Raw genomic sequence first — 12,369 nt, forward strand, 5'->3', positions numbered from 1 at the left:
TAGACAGCCAGCTGATGACCAATCCATTAGTGCAATGGATGGCTGGAAGCATTTGTCTTTGCCTTTGCAATACCACAGAAGCAATGCATGGTCAATGTACAGCAATGACACACCTGTGTGAACAGCCAGGAGACCCCCCCCCCATGTTATGTTACATAGTTACATAGTTAGTACGGTCGAAAAAAGACATATGTCCATCAAGTTCAACCAGGGAATTAAGGGGTAGGGGTGTGGCGCGATATTGGGGAAGGGATGAGATTTTATATTTCTTCATAAGCATTAATCTTATTTTGTCAATTAGGAACATTCAGCACCCACCCGCTATCAAGGCAGCTGCCTATCATGTCATGCCCTACCTGCACAGGTGTGCTGGCTACTCAAATGATCCAATTAAGGAGGCCATTTAGTCAGCAGCAGCAGAAGTCCTGTGCCTGGACGCTCCAACAGCGGCCAGACACAAGCAGAAGCAGCAGAAGCAGCAGCAGCAGCACCACCTTTTGTTTTTTGGCTGCAGCAGCAGCAAGGCCCACAGGGCTGGCTAGCTGGCTAGCCAGCAAGCAGGTAGCAATGAAAGTAGGAATCTTTCTTTTTAACCCTGTAAGGGGGTGGTGCACTGTACCCGAAGATACTGCCATATCGGGTCAATGCATAGGGCGACGGAAGCAAGCTTCGAAATCGGCCCCCGTTCTCAAAAATCCATTTAATATATGGTCCCCAGATAGGGGACGTATCAGATATTAAACTGATAAGAACAGATACTACACTTGATCTTAGCCAAAAGGCCGAGAAGCGATAACCGTGAAAGGGGCGGGCCCAACAAGGTCCCCTTCATGGGCACTATCACTGCTTGCTGTCAGGGAGGCTGCCAGACAATTTTCCATGCACACTCTGGGCTGGGGGGCAGTCAACCACCAGTACACACAGCAGAACCTAAACCCATACCATTATTGCTAAGCAGCAAGACAGGGGCCCATTGCACTCCCACGGGGCCTTTTTAAATGCAATCCATAACCCGGATTTGCCAGGAACCCTTCTTACTCCTCCTACTTGCATGTGACACTGGGCTTAGGATCTGCATAGGAAACACACACACAAGCACACACCTACCTTTGTTGCCTGCAGATGCCTCCTTGGCTGTCCCCAAACGGTATCAAACCAACACCCACGGGAAGCTGTAAGCATAGAGGACATGCCTGCACCCCATTGGACTTACCTGTGTGGGTTAAACCCGGGTTATTTGACAACCTATGGCGGTGATGGTTCTGCTCAGGCAGAGCAGTGCTGATGCTCCTCATAAAGCTGTCGCTGCTGTGAAGGTTCTAGGTGACATCACAAATCCCTATGGTTACATACACAACAAAGCTGGGTTGTTGTTGTTTACACTCTGCAAGGCCTGTGGAAGTGAGTGACATCATAGCACTGTAGTTCTGAGGCTTCTAGATGGATGCAACAATCTCCTGTTGCTTCTATGAAGGCCATAATAGACGACATCACCAAACAGCTCCATAGTCACATACACAGCAAAGGAGAGATGTTGTTTACACCTAGTGATGTCAGTGGTATTGAGTGACATCACAGCACAGTGCTAAGGCTCCTGGGCCTGGACACAGCAGCGGCTGCAATATCTCAACGGAGAATACGTTTATATATATGTGTGTGTGTGCGCGTATATATATATATATATATATATATATATATATATATATATATTTCTCCGCCGAAATCACTTTTAAACCCATTTCCACCTTTTTTTCCCTTCTCTTCCTCTTACTTTTTTTTCACGTTTTTTTACGTTTTTCTCCTTTTCGCCTCTTTTCTGGGCGTATTATTCTTCTTTTTCTTCTTTTTTTTCGTCTAATGCATACCCCATCAGTGCAGCAATGCTTATTCAATACCGCCAGCAGATGGAGACACTGGGGGATAATTTTCTAAGGATTTATACTGATTTTTCCTGTCTGAATTTGTCGCACAGAAAGTTGCAGGCCAAATATGTGTGACATTTCTGCGACTTTAGCTTCTAGAGCATTTTTACAACATTATACATAGGTGCTGAATACATAAAAAGCGACTGTTCAGCGACAGACAAGTCGCATCGGCTGAAAGTAGGCCAGAATGTCAGTCCATGTTGGAGCAGGTTTAGATACAGTCTAAAGTATAGATCTCAAAGTCTGTGCACAGAATTTAGCAAGGGCCTCGCACCTTCTGATGCATCAGGTAGGTGCACAATAGCATAGCCTAACCCTCTGTACTTTGGTCTATATTGATGCGGGACATAGACAGCCAGCTGATGACCAATCCATTAGTGCAATGGATGGCTGGAAGCATTTGTCTTTGCCTTTGCAATACCACAGAAGCAATGCATGGTCAATGTACAGCAATGACACACCTGTGTGAACAGCCAGGAGACCCCCCCCCCATGTTATGTTACATAGTTACATAGTTAGTACGGTCGAAAAAAGACATATGTCCATCAAGTTCAACCAGGGAATTAAGGGGTAGGGGTGTGGCGCGATATTGGGGAAGGGATGAGATTTTATATTTCTTCATAAGCATTAATCTTATTTTGTCAATTAGGAACATTCAGCACCCACCCGCTATCAAGGCAGCTGCCTATCATGTCATGCCCTACCTGCACAGGTGTGCTGGCTACTCAAATGATCCAATTAAGGAGGCCATTTAGTCAGCAGCAGCAGAAGTCCTGTGCCTGGACGCTCCAACAGCGGCCAGACACAAGCAGAAGCAGCAGAAGCAGCAGCAGCAGCACCACCTTTTGTTTTTTGGCTGCAGCAGCAGCAAGGCCCACAGGGCTGGCTAGCTGGCTAGCCAGCAAGCAGGTAGCAATGAAAGTAGGAATCTTTCTTTTTAACCCTGTAAGGGGGTGGTGCACTGTACCCGAAGATACTGCCATATCGGGTCAATGCATAGGGCGACGGAAGCAAGCTTCGAAATCGGCCCCCGTTCTCAAAAATCCATTTAATATATGGTCCCCAGATAGGGGACGTATCAGATATTAAACTGATAAGAACAGATACTACACTTGATCTTAGCCAAAAGGCCGAGAAGCGATAACCGTGAAAGGGGCGGGCCCAACAAGGTCCCCTTCATGGGCACTATCACTGCTTGCTGTCAGGGAGGCTGCCAGACAATTTTCCATGCACACTCTGGGCTGGGGGGCAGTCAACCACCAGTACACACAGCAGAACCTAAACCCATACCATTATTGCTAAGCAGCAAGACAGGGGCCCATTGCACTCCCACGGGGCCTTTTTAAATGCAATCCATAACCCGGATTTGCCAGGAACCCTTCTTACTCCTCCTACTTGCATGTGACACTGGGCTTAGGATCTGCATAGGAAACACACACACAAGCACACACCTACCTTTGTTGCCTGCAGATGCCTCCTTGGCTGTCCCCAAACGGTATCAAACCAACACCCACGGGAAGCTGTAAGCATAGAGGACATGCCTGCACCCCATTGGACTTACCTGTGTGGGTTAAACCCGGGTTATTTGACAACCTATGGCGGTGATGGTTCTGCTCAGGCAGAGCAGTGCTGATGCTCCTCATAAAGCTGTCGCTGCTGTGAAGGTTCTAGGTGACATCACAAATCCCTATGGTTACATACACAACAAAGCTGGGTTGTTGTTGTTTACACTCTGCAAGGCCTGTGGAAGTGAGTGACATCATAGCACTGTAGTTCTGAGGGTTCTAGATGGATGCAACAATCTCCTGTTGCTTCTATGAAGGCCATAATAGACGACATCACCAAACAGCTCCATAGTCACATACACAGCAAAGGAGAGATGTTGTTTACACCTAGTGATGTCAGTGGTATTGAGTGACATCACAGCACAGTGCTAAGGCTCCTGGGCCTGGACACAGCAGCGGCTGCAATATCTCAACGGAGAATACGTTTATATATATGTGTGTGTGTGCGCGTATATATATATATATATATATATATATATATATATATATATATTTCTCCGCCGAAATCACTTTTAAACCCATTTCCACCTTTTTTTCCCTTCTCTTCCTCTTACTTTTTTTTCACGTTTTTTTACGTTTTTCTCCTTTTCGCCTCTTTTCTGGACGTATTATTCTTCTTTTTCTTCTTTTTTTTCGTCTAATGCATACCCCATCAGTGCAGCAATGCTTATTCAATACCGCCAGCAGATGGAGACACTGGGGGATAATTTTCTAAGGATTTATACTGATTTTTCCTGTCTGAATTTGTCGCACAGAAAGTTGCAGGCCAAATATGTGTGACATTTCTGCGACTTTAGCTTCTAGAGCATTTTTACAACATTATACATAGGTGCTGAATACATAAAAAGCGACTGTTCAGCGACAGACAAGTCGCATCGGCTGAAAGTAGGCCAGAATGTCAGTCCATGTTGGAGCAGGTTTAGATACAGTCTAAAGTATAGATCTCAAAGTCTGTGCACAGAATTTAGCAAGGGCCTCGCACCTTCTGATGCATCAGGTAGGTGCACAATAGCATAGCCTAACCCTCTGTACTTTGGTCTATATTGATGCGGGACATAGACAGCCAGCTGATGACCAATCCATTAGTGCAATGGATGGCTGGAAGCATTTGTCTTTGCCTTTGCAATACCACAGAAGCAATGCATGGTCAATGTACAGCAATGACACACCTGTGTGAACAGCCAGGAGACCCCCCCCCCATGTTATGTTACATAGTTACATAGTTAGTACGGTCGAAAAAAGACATATGTCCATCAAGTTCAACCAGGGAATTAAGGGGTAGGGGTGTGGCGCGATATTGGGGAAGGGATGAGATTTTATATTTCTTCATAAGCATTAATCTTATTTTGTCAATTAGGAACATTCAGCACCCACCCGCTATCAAGGCAGCTGCCTATGATGTCATGCCCTACCTGCACAGGTGTGCTGGCTACTCAAATGATCCAATTAAGGAGGCCATTTAGTCAGCAGCAGCAGAAGTCCTGTGCCTGGACGCTCCAACAGCGGCCAGACACAAGCAGAAGCAGCAGAAGCAGCAGCAGCAGCACCACCTTTTGTTTTTTGGCTGCAGCAGCAGCAAGGCCCACAGGGCTGGCTAGCTGGCTAGCCAGCAAGCAGGTAGCAATGAAAGTAGGAATCTTTCTTTTTAACCCTGTAAGGGGGTGGTGCACTGTACCCGAAGATACTGCCATATCGGGTCAATGCATAGGGCGACGGAAGCAAGCTTCGAAATCGGCCCCCGTTCTCAAAAATCCATTTAATATATGGTCCCCAGATAGGGGACGTATCAGATATTAAACTGATAAGAACAGATACTACACTTGATCTTAGCCAAAAGGCCGAGAAGCGATAACCGTGAAAGGGGCGGGCCCAACAAGGTCCCCTTCATGGGCACTATCACTGCTTGCTGTCAGGGAGGCTGCCAGACAATTTTCCATGCACACTCTGGGCTGGGGGGCAGTCAACCACCAGTACACACAGCAGAACCTTAACCCATACCATTATTGCTAAGCAGCAAGACAGGGGCCCATTGCACTCCCACGGGGCCTTTTTAAATGCAATCCATAACCCGGATTTGCCAGGAACCCTTCTTACTCCTCCTACTTGCATGTGACACTGGGCTTAGGATCTGCATAGGAAACACACACACAAGCACACACCTACCTTTGTTGCCTGCAGATGCCTCCTTGGCTGTCCCCAAACGGTATCAAACCAACACCCACGGGAAGCTGTAAGCATAGAGGACATGCCTGCACCCCATTGGACTTACCTGTGTGGGTTAAACCCGGGTTATTTGACAACCTATGGCGGTGATGGTTCTGCTCAGGCAGAGCAGTGCTGATGCTCCTCATAAAGCTGTCGCTGCTGTGAAGGTTCTAGGTGACATCACAAATCCCTATGGTTACATACACAACAAAGCTGGGTTGTTGTTGTTTACACTCTGCAAGGCCTGTGGAAGTGAGTGACATCATAGCACTGTAGTTCTGAGGGTTCTAGATGGATGCAACAATCTCCTGTTGCTTCTATGAAGGCCATAATAGACGACATCACCAAACAGCTCCATAGTCACATACACAGCAAAGGAGAGATGTTGTTTACACCTAGTGATGTCAGTGGTATTGAGTGACATCACAGCACAGTGCTAAGGCTCCTGGGCCTGGACACAGCAGCGGCTGCAATATCTCAACGGAGAATACGTTTATATATATGTGTGTGTGTGCGCGTATATATATATATATATATATATATATATATATATATATATTTCTCCGCCGAAATCACTTTTAAACCCATTTCCACCTTTTTTTCCCTTCTCTTCCTCTTACTTTTTTTTCACGTTTTTTTACGTTTTTCTCCTTTTCGCCTCTTTTCTGGGCGTATTATTCTTCTTTTTCTTCTTTTTTTTCGTCTAATGCATACCCCATCAGTGCAGCAATGCTTATTCAATACCGCCAGCAGATGGAGACACTGGGGGATAATTTTCTAAGGATTTATACTGATTTTTCCTGTCTGAATTTGTCGCACAGAAAGTTGCAGGCCAAATATGTGTGACATTTCTGCGACTTTAGCTTCTAGAGCATTTTTACAACATTATACATAGGTGCTGAATACATAAAAAGCGACTGTTCAGCGACAGACAAGTCGCATCGGCTGAAAGTAGGCCAGAATGTCAGTTCATGTTGGAGCAGGTTTAGATACAGTCTAAAGTATAGATCTCAAAGTCTGTGCACAGAATTTAGCAAGGGCCTCGCACCTTCTGATGCATCAGGTAGGTGCACAATAGCATAGCCTAACCCTCTGTACTTTGGTCTATATTGATGCGGGACATAGACAGCCAGCTGATGACCAATCCATTAGTGCAATGGATGGCTGGAAGCATTTGTCTTTGCCTTTGCAATACCACAGAAGCAATGCATGGTCAATGTACAGCAATGACACACCTGTGTGAACAGCCAGGAGACCCCCCCCCCATGTTATGTTACATAGTTACATAGTTAGTACGGTCGAAAAAAGACATATGTCCATCAAGTTCAACCAGGGAATTAAGGGGTAGGGGTGTGGCGCGATATTGGGGAAGGGATGAGATTTTATATTTCTTCATAAGCATTAATCTTATTTTGTCAATTAGGAACATTCAGCACCCACCCGCTATCAAGGCAGCTGCCTATCATGTCATGCCCTACCTGCACAGGTGTGCTGGCTACTCAAATGATCCAATTAAGGAGGCCATTTAGTCAGCAGCACCAGAAGTCCTGTGCCTGGACGCTCCAACAGCGGCCAGACACAAGCAGAAGCAGCAGAAGCAGCAGCAGCAGCACCACCTTTTGTTTTTTGGCTGCAGCAGCAGCAAGGCCCACAGGGCTGGCTAGCTGGCTAGCCAGCAAGCAGGTAGCAATGAAAGTAGGAATCTTTCTTTTTAACCCTGTAAGGGGGTGGTGCACTGTACCCGAAGATACTGCCATATCGGGTCAATGCATAGGGCGACGGAAGCAAGCTTCGAAATCGGCCCCCGTTCTCAAAAATCCATTTAATATATGGTCCCCAGATAGGGGACGTATCAGATATTAAACTGATAAGAACAGATACTACACTTGATCTTAGCCAAAAGGCCGAGAAGCGATAACCGTGAAAGGGGCGGGCCCAACAAGGTCCCCTTCATGGGCACTATCACTGCTTGCTGTCAGGGAGGCTGCCAGACAATTTTCCATGCACACTCTGGGCTGGGGGGCAGTCAACCACCAGTACACACAGCAGAACCTAAACCCATACCATTATTGCTAAGCAGCAAGACAGGGGCCCATTGCACTCCCACGGGGCCTTTTTAAATGCAATCCATAACCCGGATTTGCCAGGAACCCTTCTTACTCCTCCTACTTGCATGTGACACTGGGCTTAGGATCTGCATAGGAAACACACACACAAGCACACACCTACCTTTGTTGCCTGCAGATGCCTCCTTGGCTGTCCCCAAACGGTATCAAACCAACACCCACGGGAAGCTGTAAGCATAGAGGACATGCCTGCACCCCATTGGACTTACCTGTGTGGGTTAAACCCGGGTTATTTGACAACCTATGGCGGTGATGGTTCTGCTCAGGCAGAGCAGTGCTGATGCTCCTCATAAAGCTGTCGCTGCTGTGAAGGTTCTAGGTGACATCACAAATCCCTATGGTTACATACACAACAAAGCTGGGTTGTTGTTGTTTACACTCTGCAAGGCCTGTGGAAGTGAGTGACATCATAGCACTGTAGTTCTGAGGGTTCTAGATGGATGCAACAATCTCCTGTTGCTTCTATGAAGGCCATAATAGACGACATCACCAAACAGCTCCATAGTCACATACACAGCAAAGGAGAGATGTTGTTTACACCTAGTGATGTCAGTGGTATTGAGTGACATCACAGCACAGTGCTAAGGCTCCTGGGCCTGGACACAGCAGCGGCTGCAATATCTCAACGGAGAATACGTTTATATATATGTGTGTGTGTGCGCGTATATATATATATATATATATATATATATATATATATATTTCTCCGCCGAAATCACTTTTAAACCCATTTCCACCTTTTTTTCCCTTCTCTTCCTCTTACTTTTTTTTCACGTTTTTTTACGTTTTTCTCCTTTTCGCCTCTTTTCTGGGCGTATTATTCTTCTTTTTCTTCTTTTTTTTCGTCTAATGCATACCCCATCAGTGCAGCAATGCTTATTCAATACCGCCAGCAGATGGAGACACTGGGGGATAATTTTCTAAGGATTTATACTGATTTTTCCTGTCTGAATTTGTCGCACAGAAAGTTGCAGGCCAAATATGTGTGACATTTCTGCGACTTTAGCTTCTAGAGCATTTTTACAACATTATACATAGGTGCTGAATACATAAAAAGCGACTGTTCAGCGACAGACAAGTCGCATCGGCTGAAAGTAGGCCAGAATGTCAGTCCATGTTGGAGCAGGTTTAGATACAGTCTAAAGTATAGATCTCAAAGTCTGTGCACAGAATTTAGCAAGGGCCTCGCACCTTCTGATGCATCAGGTAGGTGCACAATAGCTAGCCTAACCCTCTGTACTTTGGTCTATATTGATGCGGGACATAGACAGCCAGCTGATGACCAATCCATTAGTGCAATGGATGGCTGGAAGCATTTGTCTTTGCCTTTGCAATACCACAGAAGCAATGCATGGTCAATGTACAGCAATGACACACCTGTGTGAACAGCCAGGAGACCCCCCCCCCATGTTATGTTACATAGTTACATAGTTAGTACGGTCGAAAAAAGACATATGTCCATCAAGTTCAACCAGGGAATTAAGGGGTAGGGGTGTGGCGCGATATTGGGGAAGGGATGAGATTTTATATTTCTTCATAAGCATTAATCTTATTTTGTCAATTAGGAACATTCAGCACCCACCCGCTATCAAGGCAGCTGCCTATCATGTCATGCCCTACCTGCACAGGTGTGCTGGCTACTCAAATGATCCAATTAAGGAGGCCATTTAGTCAGCAGCAGCAGAAGTCCTGTGCCTGGACGCTCCAACAGCGGCCAGACACAAGCAGAAGCCAGCAGAAGCAGCAGCAGCAGCACCACCTTTTGTTTTTTGGCTGCAGCAGCAGCAAGGCCCACAGGGCTGGCTAGCTGGCTAGCCAGCAAGCAGGTAGCAATGAAAGTAGGAATCTTTCTTTTTAACCCTGTAAGGGGGTGGTGCACTGTACCCGAAGATACTGCCATATCGGGTCAATGCATAGGGCGACGGAAGCAAGCTTCGAAATCGGCCCCCGTTCTCAAAAATCCATTTAATATATGGTCCCCAGATAGGGGACGTATCAGATATTAAACTGATAAGAACAGATACTACACTTGATCTTAGCCAAAAGGCCGAGAAGCGATAACCGTGAAAGGGGCGGGCCCAACAAGGTCCCCTTCATGGGCACTATCACTGCTTGCTGTCAGGGAGGCTGCCAGACAATTTTCCATGCACACTCTGGGCTGGGGGGCAGTCAACCACCAGTACACACAGCAGAACCTAAACCCATACCATTATTGCTAAGCAGCAAGACAGGGGCCCATTGCACTCCCACGGGGCCTTTTTAAATGCAATCCATAACCCGGATTTGCCAGGAACCCTTCTTACTCCTCCTACTTGCATGTGACACTGGGCTTAGGATCTGCATAGGAAACACACACACAAGCACACACCTACCTTTGTTGCCTGCAGATGCCTCCTTGGCTGTCCCCAAACGGTATCAAACCAACACCCACGGGAAGCTGTAAGCATAGAGGACATGCCTGCACCCCATTGGACTTACCTGTGTGGGTTAAACCCGGGTTATTTGACAACCTATGGCGGTGATGGTTCTGCTCAGGCAGAGCAGTGCTGATGCTCCTCATAAAGCTGTCGCTGCTGTGAAGGTTCTAGGTGACATCACAAATCCCTATGGTTACATACACAACAAAGCTGGGTTGTTGTTGTTTACACTCTGCAAGGCCTGTGGAAGTGAGTGACATCATAGCACTGTAGTTCTGAGGGTTCTAGATGGATGCAACAATCTCCTGTTGCTTCTATGAAGGCCATAATAGACGACATCACCAAACAGCTCCATAGTCACATACACAGCAAAGGAGAGATGTTGTTTACACCTAGTGATGTCAGTGGTATTGAGTGACATCACAGCACAGTGCTAAGGCTCCTGGGCCTGGACACAGCAGCGGCTGCAATATCTCAACGGAGAATACGTTTATATATATGTGTGTGTGTGCGCGTATATATATATATATATATATATATATATATATATATATATTTCTCCGCCGAAATCACTTTTAAACCCATTTCCACCTTTTTTTCCCTTCTCTTCCTCTTACTTTTTTTTCACGTTTTTTTACGTTTTTCTCCTTTTCGCCTCTTTTCTGGGCGTATTATTCTTCTTTTTCTTCTTTTTTTTCGTCTAATGCATACCCCATCAGTGCAGCAATGCTTATTCAATACCGCCAGCAGATGGAGACACTGGGGGGGGATAATTTTCTAAGGATTTATACTGATTTTTCCTGTCTGAATTTGTCGCACAGAAAGTTGCAGGCCAAATATGTGTGACATTTCTGCGACTTTAGCTTCTAGAGCATTTTTACAACATTATACATAGGTGCTGAATACATAAAAAGCGACTGTTCAGCGACAGACAAGTCGCATCGGCTGAAAGTAGGCCAGAATGTCAGTCCATGTTGGAGCAGGTTTAGATACAGTCTAAAGTATAGATCTCAAAGTCTGTGCACAGAATTTAGCAAGGGCCTCGCACCTTCTGATGCATCAGGTAGGTGCACAATAGCATAGCCTAACCCTCTGTACTTTGGTCTATATTGATGCGGGACATAGACAGCCAGCTGATGACCAATCCATTAGTGCAATGGATGGCTGGAAGCATTTGTCTTTGCCTTTGCAATACCACAGAAGCAATGCATGGTCAATGTACAGCAATGACACACCTGTGTGAACAGCCAGGAGACCCCCCCCCCATGTTATGTTACATAGTTACATAGTTAGTACGGTCGAAAAAAGACATATGTCCATCAAGTTCAACCAGGGAATTAAGGGGTAGGGGTGTGGCGCGATATTGGGGAAGGGATGAGATTTTATATTTCTTCATAAGCATTAATCTTATTTTGTCAATTAGGAACATTCAGCACCCACCCGCTATCAAGGCAGCTGCCTATCATGTCATGCCCTACCTGCACAGGTGTGCTGGCTACTCAAATGATCCAATTAAGGAGGCCATTTAGTCAGCAGCAGCAGAAGTCCTGTGCCTGGACGCTCCAACAGCGGCCAGACACAAGCAGAAGCAGCAGAAGCAGCAGCAGCAGCACCACCTTTTGTTTTTTGGCTGCAGCAGCAGCAAGGCCCACAGGGCTGGCTAGCTGGCTAGCCAGCAAGCAGGTAGCAATGAAAGTAGGAATCTTTCTTTTTAACCCTGTAAGGGGGTGGTGCACTGTACCCGAAGATACTGCCATATCGGGTCAATGCATAGGGCGACGGAAGCAAGCTTCGAAATCGGCCCCCGTTCTCAAAAATCCATTTAATATATGGTCCCCAGATAGGGGACGTATCAGATATTAAACTGATAAGAACAGATACTACACTTGATCTTAGCCAAAAGGCCGAGAAGCGATAACCGTGAAAGGGGCGGGCCCAACAAGGTCCCCTTCATGGGCACTATCACTGCTTGCTGTCAGGGAGGCTGCCAGACAATTTTCCATGCACACTCTGGGCTGGGGGGCAGTCAACCACCAGTACACACAGCAGAACCTAAACCCATACCATTATTGCTAAGCAGCAAGACAGGGGCCCATTGCACTCCCACGGGGCCTTTTTAAATGCAATCCAT

At 46.3% G+C, this 12,369-nt stretch overlaps 6 non-coding genes across 6 annotated transcripts; all 6 read right to left on the reverse strand.

Moving 5' to 3' along the window:
- Window positions 1-603: 603 nt before the first annotated feature.
- Window positions 604-794, reverse strand: LOC130310319 (U2 spliceosomal RNA). The gene has a single exon (XR_008858848.1). It is a non-coding gene; the product is annotated as a U2 spliceosomal RNA (small nuclear RNA).
- A 2,082-nt stretch (window positions 795-2,876) lies between these two features.
- LOC130310320 (U2 spliceosomal RNA) lies at window positions 2,877-3,067 on the reverse strand. Its single transcript, XR_008858849.1, has one exon. It is a non-coding gene; the product is annotated as a U2 spliceosomal RNA (small nuclear RNA).
- Window positions 3,068-5,149: 2,082 nt separating this feature from the next.
- LOC130310321 (U2 spliceosomal RNA) lies at window positions 5,150-5,340 on the reverse strand. The gene has a single exon (XR_008858850.1). It is a non-coding gene; the product is annotated as a U2 spliceosomal RNA (small nuclear RNA).
- Window positions 5,341-7,420: 2,080 nt separating this feature from the next.
- Window positions 7,421-7,611, reverse strand: LOC130310322 (U2 spliceosomal RNA). Its single transcript, XR_008858851.1, has one exon. It is a non-coding gene; the product is annotated as a U2 spliceosomal RNA (small nuclear RNA).
- A 2,078-nt stretch (window positions 7,612-9,689) lies between these two features.
- Window positions 9,690-9,880, reverse strand: LOC130310324 (U2 spliceosomal RNA). Its single transcript, XR_008858853.1, has one exon. It is a non-coding gene; the product is annotated as a U2 spliceosomal RNA (small nuclear RNA).
- Window positions 9,881-11,963: 2,083 nt separating this feature from the next.
- On the reverse strand, window positions 11,964-12,154 carry LOC130310325 (U2 spliceosomal RNA). Its single transcript, XR_008858854.1, has one exon. It is a non-coding gene; the product is annotated as a U2 spliceosomal RNA (small nuclear RNA).
- Window positions 12,155-12,369: the final 215 nt, after the last annotated feature.

This window comes from Hyla sarda, unplaced genomic scaffold, assembly GCF_029499605.1.
Source record: "Hyla sarda isolate aHylSar1 unplaced genomic scaffold, aHylSar1.hap1 scaffold_157, whole genome shotgun sequence".
Lineage (NCBI taxonomy): Eukaryota > Metazoa > Chordata > Amphibia > Anura > Hylidae > Hyla > Hyla sarda.